This window comes from Somniosus microcephalus, chromosome 6 (assembly GCF_052327205.1).
Source record: "Somniosus microcephalus isolate GS21.2 chromosome 6, FLI_Smic_1.0, whole genome shotgun sequence".
NCBI lineage: Eukaryota > Metazoa > Chordata > Chondrichthyes > Squaliformes > Somniosidae > Somniosus > Somniosus microcephalus.
The window spans coordinates 4,550,131-4,563,488 of record NC_140992.1 but is presented as its reverse complement, the minus strand read 5'-3'; positions in this window follow the sequence as shown (position 1 = coordinate 4,563,488).

The window sequence follows — 13,358 nt, the reverse complement described above, 5'->3', positions numbered from 1 at the left end:
CCGTGCTGCCACTGTCCTTTTTATTCCATGGGCTTCAAACTTGCTGGCGAGCCTATTATGCGGCACTTTATTCTCTGCACTCTCTCCAAGACTTTGACATCCTTCCTAAAGTGTGGTGCCCGATTTCCCACTGGGTGGGTTGGGTTAAAATGCACCCCAATGCCTTCGATTCACTGCCGGACAGCTCGCCCCTGGGTGTACTTTGGGGGTTGAATCTCCTCAAGGATTCTCCTGTTTCCCCCGGCCCACAGCTTTGGTGGAAGTACGGCGGAACATCTTGTTGTTCTAGGGCTCTTTAACACTGTTTGACTCTTCTTTTCCCCAATGCCCTAGAACAGGTTGACATCATCTCACACTCAATGCTGATCTCCTTGTGGTTTCCCACAGACACTTGATGGGGGGCAGGAGATGTCACTCATGGACATGCTGAACAGAATGGCCTTGAAATCAGATTGGGGCACGATCCCGGTGCAGCACCTGTCCACTGAGGCCATTGGCAGGACTACGGCAAATTAGTCCGCTGGCCTCAATAGGATAGAATTGGTGAGCTGTGGGCACCAGGTGAGGCTAAAGGAACCAGTTATTAACCACCAAATAACAGAAGGACCTTGGGAGAACAAAGGGTGGGCTGGTGTCGAAATGGAGAAAAGAAACTAGCTGATATGTCTTGAGTATGACTCGAATTTCTGTGAAATAGACAGACAATCTGATAATAAAGGGGCGTAAGCTGGAATTTGAATCACAGAATTAAACAGCATAGAAGCAGGCCATTGGGGAACGTTCATTGACGCAGGTGTTTAGCTCCTGGGGTGCAGAACGAATGGGTGGGTTGCTGGTAACAGGCACTGGGTGCAAACTCATAGAAGCATAAAATTAACCATTACAGAAACTAAATAAAATGAAAAAACAGCTAGGAATTCCATTTTTGAAATGTTCAAATAAATTTTAAATAGAACGAATTTTTAATTGGGAGAAGATAAGTCTTCATCATGTAAGAGATGCCTGAGGATTGGAAAGTGGCGAATGTGACGCCATTGTACAAGAAAGGGTGTAAGGACAATCCTAGTAACTACAGGCCTGTTAGTTTAACATCAGTGGTGGGTAAAGTTTTAGAAACAGTAATTAAGGAGAGCCAACACAGATTTGTAAAAGACAGATCGTGTTTGACTAATCTAATTGAATTTTTTGATGAAGTAACAGAGAGGATTGATGAAGGGAATGCAATGGATGTTGTCTACATGGATTTTTGGAAGGCGTTTGACAAAGTACCACATAGAAGGCTGGTTAACAAAATTGAGGCTCATGGAATAGGTGGGTCAGTGGCAGCTTGGATAAGGAATTGGCTTAAGGATAGAAAACAGCGAGTTGTGGTAAATGGCTGTTTTTCAGACTGGAGGATGGTAGACAGTGGTGTTCCCCAAAGGTCAGTGCTGGGGCCACTGCTTTTTTTGATATATATAAATGATCTGGATATTGGAATACAGAGTAGAATTTCTAAATTTGCAGATGACACCAAACTTGGGGGTATGGCAAACAGTGAGGATGATAGCAGAATGGATAGACAAGTGGCAGATGGAATTTAGTACAGAGAAGTGTGAGATGATGCATTTTGGCAGAAGGAACAAGGTGAGGCAATATACAGTTAATGGCACAGTTTTAAAGAGTGTGCAGGGACAGAGGGACCTGGGAGTTAAAGTGCATAGGTCCCTGAAGGTGGCAGGACATATTGAGAGAGTGGTTAACAAAGCATATGGGACCTTGGGCTTCATAAATAGAGCTATTGGGGTCGATTTTAACTCAGGTGAGGGGAATTGTCGGGTTTAACAAATTTGTTGTTTCCCACACGAATCTAAATGAGTGTGTGAGATTGATGCAATTTTAATTAATTTGGCCAATTGATTTCCAACGTGTGGGAATCCCTGGCAAATGAGTATTTCCAGTCAGAAAGTCGCATAATCACAGAAATCACAGAAATCACAGAAACCCCACAGTGCAGATAGAGGCCATTTCGGCCCATCGAGCCTGCACCGACACATGTCCCACCCGATCCCCGTAACCCCTACACCAACACATATCCCACCCTATCCCCGTAACCCCACGTATTTAATCCCCCTAACACTAAGGGTCAATTTATCATAGCCAATCAACCTAACCCGCACATCTTTGGACTGTGGGAGGAAACCGGAGCACCCGGAGAAAACCCACGCAAACACGGGGAGAATGTGCAAACTCCACACAGACAGTCGCCCGAGGCCGGATTCGAACCCGGGTCCCTGGTGCTGTGAGGCAACAGTGCTAACCACTATGCCACCGTGCTGCCCTATATGACGTCATTATTGCTGCTGCATTTAGGGTCTGCAACAAGCCTTGCTTCTTCTGCCGGCTGCCAACCTTTTGGCATTTGATGATACACTGAGCTGGAAGCAGAATGGCAGGAGAAAGACTGAGGTCTGCACCCCGTTTTGGCGATGTTGCCCTGCAGGCTTTCGTGGAGGGAGCAAGAGCTCACAAGGAGGTGCTCTTCCCTTCATCAGGGAGGAAGATGCCTCCCCAGCAGACAAAGGCTGCATGGCTGCAAGTGGCAGAGGAGGTCAACTCCTTATCGGCTACCCGCAGAACCTGGATACAGTGCAGGAAGAGATTTCATGACCTTTAGCACACTGGAAAAGTGAGTATGAATTTCCCATCACCCTCAATCTGATCTCCATTGCCTCTCCTCACCAGCACTCAGCTTTAGCAATCTCTTCCTCCACATCCCACTTGACACTGACATCCATGCACCCTTACCCATTCCTTCTCTCGCTATGCTCACATTCATCTAACTATTCCACTATGTAGCCCTCACACTCCCTATCACGCTGATGCTATGAAAACAACTGACAACACACAGGGAGGGCCCTTGGTCTTGCCACCTCACTCCATCTTTGTCTCCTTCTAAGCATCTATGCTATGGATTCTCTACACTCACTCCTTCATTCTCACTCAAACTCCACTTGTCTCCCTCATTGCAGGAAAAGAGAGCTCACAATAAAAGAGAACGAGCGAGGACAGGAGGAGGGCCACCATCAGTAGCCCACCTCACCCCCTGGGAGGAGGCAGTCCTGGAGATTGTAGGACTGGAGGATGAGGTGCAAGTGGGGGACGGACAGACGGGTGCATCACAGCAAGCTGGTGACAGAATAATTTTCCATCTCTCTCATTGACATTGCATGAGTCGCTGATAATGATTCTGAAGCTATAACAGATGGACTAATGATCATCTGCAATATGCAATATGCATGTAACCTTGACCTCACATCTCTAACTCTTTCCTTTACCCCCCCACAGGACCATCGAGAGCCCCCATCCCCACTGTCCAGGAGGAAGAGCCTGAGCTTCCAGACTCCTCAGAGGAATCTGCAACCTCTGAGGGCGCAGCGTCAGCAGAATTCAGCACACCCAGCACCAGCACAGACACTCACACCTCGGTGGGACCTTCGGGACATAGAGTAGTGTTGTCACCTGGTGTATCACAGCTCACAAGTAAGCATCAGCAGATTGTGGAGACAGGGACAGCAGTGGAGAGTGCTAGTCGGAGGGCGCAGGACTCTGCCAGCTCGGCTCAGCTGCATGTCGACCCTCTGCCTCTGGGTCCATCCATAAGATCAGCGGGGCTGGAACTCCAGGAACAGGTGCAGGAGTCTCTGGCAGGTTTTGTCTCCAGGGTCGATGTTGAGTGTGGAGCGAATGGAGGAGTCCATAGCGAACATGAGCAGAGCCTTTGTCGAGTCATTGGCGCATGAACACATCACCATGGAAAGGATGGCAACCTCCATGGAGGAGATAAGTCACCAGGGTGTAAGGTTCACAAAATTTCAGAAAATTTCGACAGCCCCCGAAGATTATTTGATTAAAGAAAACCTGGTTGGAATGTACCTTAAAAACCCAGGGCATCAAAGATGGCTACCAGACCTCATGGCAAAAGAGAAAGACAGCCTGTCTGAACATCTCCCATCACTGGCTGAAGTACTTGAGGTACTTAAACTGTCAATCAACTGCGGTTTAGGAAGTTCAACATCGAGCAAAGGTTTGTTTGTTTACAAGCTCTCAACAGTGTTGACTCAAGGGCTTAAGCACTTGAAGCTGTCAATCAATTGCGGTTGGAATGTAACCGCAGGACAAAGGACTGTTTACTGAACACTTAAGGATTTGTTTGTCCAGCACTTGAGAAATCAGTGGGACATTTTAAACTGAGCACAAACCAGTTAAACGAATGGGAAACGCATTCAAACCCATTACGGTCAATGGGGACAGATCGGTCCCTTTTGTGTACCCCGGATACGTCCAGATTTGGGCGCAAAGATAAGGGCTCCCAAATGGGGTATAAAGATAGCCCCTCAGGAAGCCATTCTCTCTCTCTCTACTGCCTCGCCTCCAGTGCCCTGCTTACCAGAGGAACAGCTCAGCAGCCCGCCCAAAGAAGTGGAATACCAGCAGTTACTTTTGAATTACTGGGGTATCTCTACTTCGTGGCGGTGAAGAATTCAAGGCAGGTCGCAGGGGCATGGAGCAGGCATTTACTGGTGAGCATAAACTTTCTGGCCCATTACAAGGCAACCTAGATAGGTATAAGGGGTGGGAATTAAAGGGGAATTTTGTTAAATTGTCATTTTTAGTCAATTTTCCCTCGATGTGTCTGTTTTCTCTCCTCCCTGTTAAGTAAAAGTGTGCAAGTGTGCTGTATTCATAATTATTTTCACTGTATAGCAATTTATTCTTTATTTTTAATAAACGTTGGTCTTATTTGCACCCAACCACGAGTCTCGCTTTGTCTATATCACTACTGAAATAAGTCCGGCGGTCAGAACCAGAAAGGGAAGCGATTCAAAACCGCACGGGGCCTGGAGCAGCTCAGATATGCCTGACTGGCCAGACTATAACCCCAAAACCAACCACCCCTCCCTTTCTACAAGGGTATGGAAAACATGGTGAGTATTCATAATAGAATGACATCTCTTGAGGAGCGATGGGCATCTATTGAACAGAGAAACCAGACCTTCATGGAAGTCCTTCTGAGTAGGAATGCCAGTGCAGATACGAGTCTTCATGGCCCCCTGATGTGCAGCAAGGTGCTCTCAAGCCACTTCCAAGCGCTGGCCCCTTCTGACCTGTGCAACTTCAGGTGGGTGAGCAGCAGCCTGGCGCTCCTGTTGCTGCTGCTGTTGTTCCTGGTTCTGCTGGTGCCGCGGCTGGTGTTCGAGCTCATCTAATGCCCAGAAGGGAAGGAAATAAATGGCTCCCATGCTTCTGGTATATCCCTCCGTTGAGGAAGCGCTGAGTGAAGGTGGCGAGCGGGATTTCCCAGGAGGTCACACTGGAGGTGTGTGTGAGGCTCCAACCTTCCACAGGCGTGGTTAAGCCTGGTAAAAGTTGCCCCAGGCCTGAAACAACAAAGTCCTGCCACCTGCAAATGATGACTGATCAAATCTCCTCTTTAATGGTTGACCTGCAGCTGATAGTCAGCAAGCCAATAGTGCTCCCGCCAGGTTTCACAGGCGTGATCCCCACCAGGCGTGTTTTACGTGGGGAAATGGTTAAAAATGCTGGTGCCTGTGTTGGTGTAAGGGTTACGGGAATCGGGTGGGATATGTGTCGGTGCAGACTCGATGGGCCGAAATGGCCTCTATCTGCACTGTGGGGTTTCTGTGATTCTGTGAAAGGGCATTATAAAGGCCAATGAGAGTTGTTTAAGGGCCTTAAAGACCAGTCCCGCCTGTTGGAGGCGGGACTGATTCGGGACCATCAGACACGCCTGGGTTAAAATGGCTCGGGGCCGGGAACCAGGCGGGGGGGGGGTCCCGACCCCCAGTTTTTGCGATTTTAACTCCCCACACGCCTCAAAGCCTGCCTGACGGCTGAGTTAAAATCAACCCCATTGAGTACAAAAGTAGAGAAGTTATGCTGAAACTTTATAAAGCGCTGGTTACGCCACAACTGGAGTATTGCATCCAGTTCTGGTCACCACACTTTAGGAAGGATGTGAAGGCCCTTGAGAGGGTGCAGAGGAGATTTACCAGAATGGTTCCGGGGATGGGGGATCTTAGCTACAAGGACAGGTTGGAGATGCTGCATTTGTTTTCATTAGAGCAAAGGAGGTTGAGGGGTTCCATAAGAACATAAGAAATAGGAGCAGGAGTCGGCCATTCGGCCCTTCGAGCCTGCTCCGCCATTCAATGAGATCACGGCTGATCTTCTGCCTCCACTCCATTCACCGGCCCTATCGCCATATCTCTTGATGCCCTTACTAGTCAGAAATCTATCGACTTCTGTTTTGAATATACCCAATGACTGAGCCTCCACAGCCCTCTGGGGTAGAGAATTCCAAAGATTCACCACCCTCTGAGTGAAGAAATTTCTTCTCATCTCAGTCCTGAATGGCCTACCCTTTATCCTGAGGCTGTGGCCCCTGGTTCTAGACTCCCCGGCCAAGGGAAACATTCTCCCAGCATCCACCCTATCAAGCCCTGTAATAATTTTGTATGCTTCAATGAGATCCCCTCTCATTGTTTTGAATCCAAGAGAATACAGGCCTAGTTTACTCAATCTCTTCTCATACGACAGTCCCGCCATCCCAGGAATCAATCTTGTGAACCTTCATTGCACTCCCTCTATGGCAAGTATATCCTTCTTTAGGTAAGGAGACCAAAATTGTACACAGTACTCCAGGTGTGGTCTCACCAAGGCCGTATATAATTGGAGTAAGACTTCTTTACTCCTGTACTCAAATCATCTTGTAATGAAGGCCAGCATACCATTTGCCTTCCTAATGGCTTGCTGCACCTGCACATTCACTTTCAGTGACTCATGTACAAGGACACCCAGGTCCCTTTGAGCATCTGCATTCCCCAATCTTTCACCACTTAGGAAATACGCTGCCTTTCTGTTTTTTCTACCAAAGTGGATAACTTCACATTTATCCACATTATATTCCATCTGCCATGTTCTCGCCCACTCACTGAGCCTGTCGAGATCCCCTTGAAGCCTCTTCACATCCTCTTCACAACTGACACTGCCACTTAGCTTTGTATCATCTGCAAATTTGGAAATGTTACATTTAGTCCCCTCATTCAAATCATTGATATAGATTGTGAATAGCTGGGGCCCAAGCACCGATCCTTGCGGTACCCCACTAGTCACAGCCTGCCATCCTGAAAAAGACCCGTTTATCCCTACTCTTTGTTTTATAAAAACATAGAAACATAGAAGATAGGAGCAGGAGTAGGCCATTCAGCCCCTCGAGCCTGCTCCGCCATTCAGTGCGATCATGGCTGATCGTCCAAATTCCGTACCCTGTCCCTGCTTTCTCCCCATATCCCTTGATCCCTTTAGCCTTAAGAAATATATCTAACTCCTTCTTGAATATACTTAATGAATTGGCCTCAACTGCCTTCTGTGGTAGAGAATTCCACAGGTTCACCACTCCCTGGGTGAAGAAATTCCTCCTCATCTCTGTCCTAAATGGCTTACCCCTTATCCTTAGACTGTCTGGACTTCCCCGCCATCGGGAACATCCTTTCTGCATCTAGTCTGTCTAGTCCTGTTAGGATTTTATAAGTTTCAATCAGATCTCCTCTCATTCTTCTAAACTCCAGCGAAAATAAGCCCAATCGACCCAATCTCGCCTCATATGTCATTCCTGCCATCCCAGGTATCAGCCTGGTGAATCTTCGCTGCACTCCCTCCATGGCAAGAACATCCTTCCTCAGATAAGACGACCAAAACTGCACACAATACTCAAGGTGTGGTCTCACCAAGGCCTGTTAATCTTGTCTGTTAACCAATTCTCAATTGATAGAGGTGTACAAGATTATGACGGGTTTGGATAGGCTAGACCAGGAAAGGCTGTTCCCACTAGTTGATGGTACAAGGAATAGGGGACACAGATTTAAGGTTTTGGGCAAGAGATACAGGGGGAGACTGGATAGGCACTTGTGGGAAATAAATTTGCAGGGCTACGGGGATAGAGCGCGGGAATGGGGCGGACTGGGTTGCCCCTCTGATGGTGCAGCATTCCTTCAGTACTGCCCCTCCGACAGTGCAGTGCTCCCTTAGTACTGCCCCTCCGACAGTGCAGCGTTGCCGCAGTACTGCCCCATCGACAGTGCAGCGTTCCCGCAGTGCTGCCCCTTCGACAGTGCGGTGCTCCCTCAGTACCACCTTTCTGACAGTGCAGTGCTCCCTCAGCACTGACCCCTCTGACATTGTGGCGCTCCCTCAGTTCTGCCCCTCCGACAGTGCAGCGTTCCCGCAGTACTGCCCCTTCGAAAGTGCAGTGCTCCCTCAGTACCGCCTCTCTGACAGTGCAGTGATCTCTCAGTACTGCCCCTCCGACAGTGCAGCAGTCCCTCAGTACTGCCCCTCCAACAGTGCAGCGATCCCTCAATACTGCCCCTCCGACAGTGCAGCGCTCCCTCAGTACTGCCCCTCCGACAGTGCGGCGCTCCCTCAGTACTGCCCCTCCGACAGTGCAGCGCTATATCAAATCAAATCAAATCAAATCAACTTTTATTGTCATTGTTAGTGCACAAGTGCAGTACAACGAAATGTAGTATCACATCTCAAAAATATGCCATGTGATCTTTTACGTTCACCTAGCAGGAAAAACCCCAGCCTGCGTACCTGAGGGTCTGAGTAATGAATGGAGGAGGACATGTGGGCTTTACATCCTTGTTAACTCTTGAGATGGTGATAGAAATTGGCACAGGAAAGGTGAATCCCGAACTGTGCTTCCAATTCAATTCTGGCTCTGGACAAGGGGGCACTAACGGTCAGACTAGCAATAAGGCAGATGACAGAAAGATAGGACAAATCTCGAAAGGTGTGAGGGTGAAACGCTGGAATCGTAGAGTTGGCTTGTGTGGTGGGGAGTCTTGTCAGGTGTGCAGGGAAGCAACGTTCCCTTTTAGTTTTGGTCCCTTTAAGTGGCTGCGCAGCCCGTTCAAATTTTTGTGCCTGCGCGGTTTCTGCTGCATAAATGCGGGTGAGCGGCCTGAGCACGGCCTCCAGACCACCACATGGCCACTCAGCCTCGCAGCCCCGCTGCAATGTTGTCTGGGAGGATGATTTAATGGGCTGAATGCCCCTTCCTCATCCATATGAAATTAAAAAATATTGCCAGTCTTCTCACACTTGGGGTTTATTTCCTCTGGTGGGGGGAGTCCAGAACAAGGGGGCATCACCTTAAAATTAGAGCCAGGCCGTTCAGGGGTGATGTCAGGAAGCATTTCTTCACACAAAGGGTGATGGAAATCTGGAACTCTCCCCCCAAAAAGCTGTTGAGGCTGGGGGTCAATTGGAGCTTTCAAGACTGAGATAGATTGGTTTTTGAAATAAAAACAGAAAATGCTGGAGATACTCAGCAGGTCAGGCAGCATCTGTGAAGAGAGAAACAGAGTTAATGCTTCAGGTCGATGACCTTTCGTCAGAACTGGACAAAAGCAGGAAATGGAACAGATTCTTAAGCAAGTGTAGGGGCTGGGAAATGGGGGAGGGGATGAAAGAACAAAAGGGAAGGTCTGTGATAGGTTGGAAGGTGGAAGAGGTTAAGAAACATTACGGATATGATATAATTGGGATTACGGAGACATGGCTCTAGGGTGACCAAAGCTGGGAATTCAACATCCAGGGGTATTCAATATTCAGGAAAGACAGGCAAAAAGGAAAAGGTGGTGGGGTAGCATTGCTGATTAAAGAGGAGATTAACACAATAGTAAGGAAGGATATTAGCTCTGATGATGTGACATCTATATGGGTAGAGCTGAGAAATATCAAGGGGCAGAAAACGTTCGTGGGAGTTGTATACAGACCCCCAAACAGTAATGCTGAGGTTGGGGATCGCATTAAACGGGAAATTAGAGACGTGTGCAATAAGGGCACAGCAGTTATCATGGGTGACTTTAATCTACATATAGATTGATCTAACCAAATTAGTAACAATACTGTGGAAGAGGAAACCCTATAGTGCATACGGGATGGTTTCCTGGACCAATATGTCGAGCAACCAACTAGAGATCAGGCCATCTTATACTGGGTATTATGTAATGAGAAAGGATTAATTAACAATCTTGTTGTGCGAGGCCCCTTGGGGAGGAGCGATCATAATATGATAGAATTCTTCATTAAGATGGAGAGTGAAGTAATTGATTCAGAGGCTTGGGTACTGAATTTAAATAAAGGAAACTATGAAGGTATGAGGCGCGAGTTGGCTAGGATGGATTGGGGAATGTTACTTAAAGGGTTGACGGTGAATAGGCAATGGCAAACATTCAAAGACCGCATGGATGAACTACAGAATTTGTTCATCCCTGTTTGGCATAACAATAAAACAAAAAAGGTGACTCAACCGTGGCTAACAAGGGAAATTAGGGATAGCATAAGATCCAAGGAGAGGACATATAAATTGGCCAGAAAAAGCAGCAAACCTGAGGATTGGGAGCAGTTTAGGATTCAGCAAAGGAGGGCAAAGGGATTAATTAAGAGGGGGAAAATAGAGTAGGAGAGTAAGCTTGCAGGGAACATAAAAACTGACAGTAATAGCTTCTATAGATATGTGAAGAGAAAAAGATTGGTAATGTCAAGCATAGGTCCCTTGCAGTCAGAATCAGGGGAATTTATAATGGGGAACAAAGACATGGCTGACCATTTAAACACATACTTTGGTTCTGTCTTCACAAAGGAGGACACAAATAACCTCCCAGAGAAGTCGAGGAACATAGGGTCTAATGAAAGGGAGGAACTGAATGAAATCAGTATTTGTAGGGAAATGGTGTTAGGGAAATTGACGGGATTGAAGGCCGATAAATCCCCAGGGCCTGATAATCTACATTCTCGGGTATTTAAGGAAGTGGCCCTAGAAATAGTAGATGCATTGCTGGTCATCTTCCAAAATTCTATAGACTCTGGAACAGTTCCCATGGATTGGAGGGTAGCTAATGTAATCCCACTCTTTAAAAAAGGTGGTAGAGAGAAAACGGGGAATTATAGACCGGTAAGACTGACATCGGTAGTGGGGAAAATGCTAGAGTCCATTATAAAAGATGTAATAGCAGAGCACTTTGAAAACAGTGACAGGATCGGACAAAGTCAACATGGATTTACAAAAGGTAAATCATGCTTGACTAATCTACTGGAATTTTTTGAGGATGTAACTGGTAGAATAGATAAGGGCGAACCAGTGGATGTAGTGTATTTGGACTTTCAGAAGGATTTCGATAAGGTCTCGCATAAAAGACTAGCGTGCAAAGTTAAAGCACATGGGATTGGGGATAAGGTACTGACTTGGATAGAAAACTGGTTGGCAGACAGGAAGCAAAGAGTTGGAATAAACGAGTCTTTTTCCGACTGGAAGGCAGTGACTAGTGGGGTACTGCAGGGATCGGTGCTAGGACCCCAGTTATTCACAATATATATATTAATGATCGAGACGAGGGAACTAGATGTAATATCTCCAAGTTTGCAGATGACACAAAGCTGGGTGGGGGTGTGTGCTGTGAGGAGGATGCAGAGAAACTCCAGTATGATTTGGACAGGTTGGGTAACTGGGCAGATGCATGGCAGATGCAGTATAATGTGGATAAATGTGAGGTTATCCACTTTGGTGGCAAAAACAGGAAGGCAGATTATTATCTGAACGGCAATAGATTGGGAAAAGGGGAAGTGCAACGAGACCTGGGTGTCCTTGTGTACCAGTCGCTGGAGCTAAGCATGCAGGTGCAGCAGGCAGTTAAGAAGGCAAATGGTATGCTGGCCTTCATAGCGAGAGGATTCGCGTACAGGAGCAAGGATGTCTTGCTGCAGTTGTACAGGGCCTTGGTGAGACCACACCTTGAGTATTGTGTGCAGTTTTGGTCGCCTTATCTGAGGAAGGATGTTCTTGCCATGGAGGGAGTGCAGCGAAGATTCACCAGACTGATACCTGGGATGGCAGGAATGACGTATGACAAGAGATTGGGTCAATTGGGCTTATATTCGCTGGAGTTTAGAAGAATGAGAGGGGATCTCATTGAAATTTATAAAATTCTAACAAGACTAGACAGATTAGATGCAGGAAGGATGTTCCCGATGGCGGGGGAGTCCAGAACCAGAGGTCACAGTCTAAGGATAAGGGGTAAGCCATTTTGGACTGAGATGAGGAGGAATTTCTTCACCCAGAGCGTGGTGAACCTGTGGAATTCTCTACCACAGAAGACAGTTGAGGCCAATTCATTAAATATATTCAAGAAGGAGTTGGATATATTTCTTGAGGCTAAAGGGATCAAGGGATATGGGGAGAAGGCAGGGACAGGGTACTGATTTTGGATGATCAGCCATGATCTCATTAAATGGCAGAGCGAGCTTGAGGGGCCGAATGGCCTACTCCTGCTCCTATCTTCTATGTTTCTATGTAAGAGATATTCAAGACGAGAGGAGGTGGTAATGGGACAGGTTAAGAGACAAAGGATGGCTCGAGATGAAGTGTAAATTGCGCTGGCAGAATGGAAGACAGCTGCCATGTGGGAGAGAAGAAAAGACACAAACAAAGTGTGGATAAAATATTATATATATATAAGATAGGGGCCGAGGTTATGATCTGAAATTGTTGCACTCTATGTAGAGTCCGGAAGGCTGTAAGGTGCCTAATCGAAAGATGAGGTGCTGTTCCTCGAGCTTACGCTGAGCTTCTGTGGAACAGAGCAAGAGGCCGAGGACGGTGAGGTCCGAGTGGGAATGGGGCGGAGAATTAAAGTGACAGGCCACCGGAAGCTCGGGGTCATCCTTACGGACTGAACAGAGGTTTTCCGCAAAGCGGTCGCCCAATCGACTTAATCGACCCAAGCAATTGGGGAGACCAAACGCAGATTGGGTGACCGCTTTGCGGAGCACCTTCGTTCAGTCTGTAAAGGGGACCCCGTGCTCCCGGTGGCCTGTCACTTTAATTCACCACCCCATTCCCACTCGGACCTCACCGTCCTTGGCCTCTTGCATTGTTCCACGGAAGCTCAACGTAAACTCGAGGAACAGCACCTCATCTTCCGATTAGGCACTTTACAGCCTTCTGGACTCAATATCGAGTTCAACAATTTCAGATCATAACCTCGGCCCCTATCTTATATATATATAATATTTTATCCACACTTAATGTTTGTGGCTTCTGTTCTTCTCCCCCACAGGGCAGCTGTCTTTCATTCTGCCAGCGCAATTCACACTTCATCTCGAGCCATCCTTTGTCTCTTAACCTGTTCCATTACCATCTCGTCTCGCCTTGAATATCTCTTAATGTTACTTAACCTCTTCCGCCTTCTACCCTATCACAGACCTTCCCTTTTGTTCTTTCACCCCCT